Source organism: Ptiloglossa arizonensis, chromosome 1 (genome assembly GCF_051014685.1).
Source record: "Ptiloglossa arizonensis isolate GNS036 chromosome 1, iyPtiAriz1_principal, whole genome shotgun sequence".
Lineage (NCBI taxonomy): Eukaryota > Metazoa > Arthropoda > Insecta > Hymenoptera > Colletidae > Ptiloglossa > Ptiloglossa arizonensis.
The window spans coordinates 17,567,018-17,572,097 of NC_135048.1; the positions used below are offsets into that span (position 1 = coordinate 17,567,018).

The 5,080-nt window shown below is 39.2% G+C and overlaps 1 protein-coding gene across 1 annotated transcript in view; it reads left to right on the top strand.

The window, feature by feature from the left end:
- The window catches only part of Gaba-b-r2 (gamma-aminobutyric acid type B receptor subunit 2), a 305,292-nt gene that overhangs the window by 23,926 nt on the left and 276,286 nt on the right, over positions 1–5,080 (top strand). The window lies entirely within an intron of this gene.

Here is a 5,080-nt window from a genome sequence, read left to right on the forward strand (position 1 = left end):
TTGCTCGAAAATTGTTCCCGAGATCCATCGTGTTGGCTCTCTGGCCGTGTAACACGCGCGTGTCCGGTGAATTTCGATGAAAGGACCGAGGAGGGAATAACTCGACCGCAACAGAGAGAGAGAGTTTCACCATCGTTGGCCGATAAATCAAGAAAATTACGTTTTACCAGCGATGATGATTTGTGCACGAAAGAACCGCCGCGATCGTAAATAGATAGATTTTTCCCACGACGAAACGGAATCGGTGCATTCGACGATGCATCTCGAATCGAAACGATTCCGATGAAATATCGGCTCGGGTTGTAAGTTTTCGTGGTTTTTAACGTAATTTACATTTTTCGCGAAATAATACTCCAGCGATTACGTTTCGTGCGTCATTCGATAGTTTTTTTTTCTTTTCTTTTTATTCGATTCTTTAGCTATTCGTTCTTGGCGAGTATCAAAGGTATTCATTTTTCAACAATTACGGAGCTTCGAGTTAACGAATATTGAACATTTTTACAGTTACAAATATTGAAGGTTATGTCGGTGACAAAATGGCGCGAACGTGGTTTTCTCGATTCAAACAGGGTTATTTTTCAACGAATCACGTTGCGGTCGATCATTAATGGAAGCTTTCTTGTGTAATGATCTAAGACAATGTCTTGGAAAGAAGTTGTCAATAATTGTGGAGAATACGTTGTAGATTATTCTGTGATACATATTTGAAAATTTACCTTAAACGTTTCACGAGCTTACGGACCCAATATTAGTCCCAGGCGTGTACTTACAAAGACGATAATAATGAAATATAATAATACGAAAATATATCTTTCAATTCGTAATAAATATATGAGAAAGTAACCCAAAGTTTCCACTTTCGATAAAATAGCACGAACTTACTAACTGACCCAATATTAGTCCCGGGCGTGTACCTATAAAGACGATAATAATAAAATATAATAATATGAAAATATATCTTTCAATTCGTAATAAATATATAAGAAAGTTACTCAAAGGTTCCACTTTCGATAAAATAGCACGAACTTACCAACTGACCCAATATTAGTCCCGGGCGTGTACCTACAAAGACGATAATAATAAAATTTATTAATACGAAAATATATCTTTTAATTCGTGATAAATATTTGAGAAAGTAACCCAAAGGTTCCACTTTCGTTAAAATAGCACGAACTTACCAACTGACCCAATATTAGTCCCGGGCGTGTACTTACAAAGACAATGATAAAAAAATATATTAATACGAAAATATATCTTTTAATTCGTGATAAATATATGAGAAAGTAACCCAAAGGTTCCACTTTCGATAAAATAGCACGAACTTACCAACTGACCCAATATTAGTCCCGAGCGTGTACCTACAAAGACGATAATAATAAAATATAATAATACAAAAATAAATCTTTCAATTCGTAATAAATATATGAGAACGTAACTCAGAGGTTCCACTTTCGATAAAATAGCACGAACTTACCAACTGACCCAATATTAGTCCCGGGCGTGTACTTACAAAGACAATGATAAAAAAAATATATTAATACGAAAATATATCTTTCAATTCGTAATAAATATATGAGAAAGTAACTTAAAGGTTCCACTTTCGATAAAATAGCACGAACTTACCAACTGACCCAATATTAGTCCCGAGCGTGTACCTACAAAGACGATAATAATAAAATATAATAATACGAAAATAAATCTTTCAATTCGTAATGAATATATGAGAAAGTAACCCAAAGGTTCCACTTTCGATAAAATAGCACGAACTTATCAAACTGACCCAATATTAGTCCCGAGCGCATGCGTACCGAGACAGTAGCGCGCGATTTGAAACCAGCGCGCTCGAGCGAACAGTTTGCGGCTACTTTCGACACCGGTTCGCATAATTCGGTGATTTACGGGAAACCGTTGGCACGGTGACACAATTTTCGCGGGTGTCGAGATTCAAACCGCGTGATGGCTTGTACGGGGCTCAACGGACCCCGTCAGTTGTCCTCTCGTTCGAGCTCTCTTATCCGGGGATGTTACATCGGAGCCTCGATCCGCTCGTCGAAGTCTATGCATAAAATTATTTTTAACCCAGATCACGATTATTCGTCCCCCGTACCCTCTCCGGTTCCAGGTGGTGTGGTCGTGGTTCCGGTTAACCTGGATAATCGAATCCCCACTTTTTTTCTTCGAGCTTTTCTAGAGTCATCGCGGTCCTTTCGCGCGAGTTTCAGTCCAGTCGGGAACTCGGTTTTTTTTTTTTTCGTTGTTAATTAAGCCGCGCCCGTATATCAACGAACAAGCAAAAATACGGATCTTGATACATTTCGTGTTGGAGATCGTTGGTGGAGAACAATCCCAATTTCGCTAATGTCGAAACGAAGAACACGTTCTCCGGCGTCGTTTAAACTCGAAGCCGCGGACGAATGCGCCTCGTTATCGCGGCGAAGACGTTGGCCGATTCTACTTGGCGAAAGTGCTCGGGAGATGCGCGACAATACGGCCTCGTTATTCGTGGCGAACGGTCTGACAAGTTTCCGCGGTTGTCCCTCGAACAATGCGGTTTTCTTCGAGGATAAATACGTCTAGACCGATCGCGGTTTAGTTCGGAAAAACAATTTCGATAATTGTTCCGAACTGTGCTTCTCTCGTCCACGACCTTCGAATATTTTGTCAAGGTCATTATTTTGAACTCTTCTCTGTACGCGTTACCATCGTTCGGTTGTATAATACTTTTGGAGTTACGCGGGAAAATGTATTCGGTGATCTATTGGGTTTTTCGGAAAGTCATTTCAGTTTTTTTTTTTTTAATGAAAATGAGACACGATTTTTTTGGAGTGTATAAACATTTTATTAAATTGTATATTATTCATTTTGGAGAATTAAATCACTTCCAGAATTACCTAATATATTTGCGTTTGCTCGTTACGATAGTTTCTAGATTTTGTTTTCTAAATTGCTGACTGGGAGGAGTGGGATGAGTGGGAGGAGTGAAAGGAGTGGGAGGGCTGGGACCGTCCCCCTCCTTCGCGCATTGTACGTCGAAGACATTCGAATCGCAACATTCCCCCACTCTAGTGTTTGACTGGAAGAAGTAGGAGGAGATAGTCCGGCTAGGACCGTCCCCCTCCTTCGAACGCCCTCCGGCTAGGACGTTCCCCCACTCCAGTGTCTTCAACGCGCGAAGGAGGGGGACAGGCCCCACTGTACTACCTTCTCCCACTTCTCTCGGTGATTTAAAGAATAAAATCTAGCCACACTATTCTCGAGTACGACGAATAATTCTTCCGCAGCTATCGCCTTTCACTGACTCGAAATCTCACGGGACGATACATGGGCAAAGAGGAATCGGCCCACCTATTCCCTCACAAATCGCATATTCGGAGCCTTAGCCGTGATCTCTGTCATAACGATAGAAATAAATTTTGATCGCGTTCATGTTTCAATATGTACACGACTATAAAGTTTCGAGACTATAAACCCAAATTTCCCAAGTTAATGTCATCCGATGGTCATAGTATATCAAGTCGTTAAATTCGTTTTAAAACAAGTTATAATAATACGTTTGTTCTTTTATAATAAAAAAGTTTTCTTTGCCATCTTTTATATTTAAATCTGTAACGGAAACATTTTTTCATCTGTTGAAAGTGCCTGGAAAATCATGGCGACAGTCGTGTATTACACACTGTATATAACTTCTTTCAAAGTGAATAAAAAATTCATTTTAAATTATTTCTAAATTAAATTTTTATTAGATTATTTTCGTTTTTGAAAAGAATTTTATTTACTTTTACTAGTAATTACACAATCAATGCTTTCTTAGTATATTGCAAAAAAATACTATTATATTATAACAGTAATACGTTAAGACTACGCCAATGGAGCTCTGCCTGCCGCGTGTTTCTCATCACATCTCTCTCAGTCTCGCAAGCTTCTTCGTCATTCAGTCCACACGTCTCCTATACCCTTTCCACTTTTCTCGTATTCCTGCCACGGTGCTTCAAGTTAGCGGTAAGAAACACACGAGCGTTCTTGTTTGGATTTTTGATGCACCATTCCTTCCGAGTGACGTCTAGTACAACAGGCCTGAACAACATCCCCTGAGTATATTACTCCCACCATTAGCTCAAGGATACTCCTTTCGTTATTGTACCTCCCTGATCTACCCACAAAAGCTTCTTTACGGATGGACAGTACACACAGGAAAGATTTTTTTAAACCGTAACACGAAGAGTAGAATCATTCGACAGAATCGGTGTACCCTGTTATCGAAGAGTTTACGTTAGCTTTACATTCGTTTTCGTAAACGCTTCGAAGGAAAATCGAAACGATTACTTCCTCGATCCCTTGCAGCCACAAAAATCTCCTCTCCGCGTCCGTAAGATACCATTCTCACGCGCAATTCACTCCCAATCGATACCTCGATCCACTCGATCTCCTGTCCACTCTGTTCCAAACACTCGTCGTTCACGCTCAGCCGTACGATCCACGATAAGTTCTTTCGCTCCCACTATAACACAGACTCTTCGATGAAAACGGTTCAACGTTGTAGCTTTTCGTTATACAGTTCGCGCAAAACTTATGGGACACCTGCCAAAAAGTTACAATAACCCCCATACCCCGAAAAATAACGGATATCGTTGGAACATTCAACGGGGAACAATTGCGTTTTGTATTAGTTTTTCGTTATACATTTTGCGCAAGTCATTTTTAGGGAACCCACGTCGGAACGTTCGACGGAGAACAATTGTGTTTTGTATTAGTTTTTCGTTATACATTTCGCACAAAAAATGATTTTCAGGAAACCTACGTTGGAACATTCAACGAAGAACAATCGTGTTTTGTATTAGTTTTTCGTGATACGCTTCGCGTAAAAGTAATCTTTAGAAAGACTACTGAAATGTTACAAAGACTCAGTTGCAAAGATTAGTAAGAAACATTTAATGGGAAACAATCTTTTCTTATATATTCGTTGTACAAGGAAGAAGAAAAATAATGAAAATTGACGAAACATTTAACAGAAAACTCTCCTTACGTTACAAAGATTAGTAAGAAACATTTAATAGAAAACAATCTTTTCTTATATATTTAT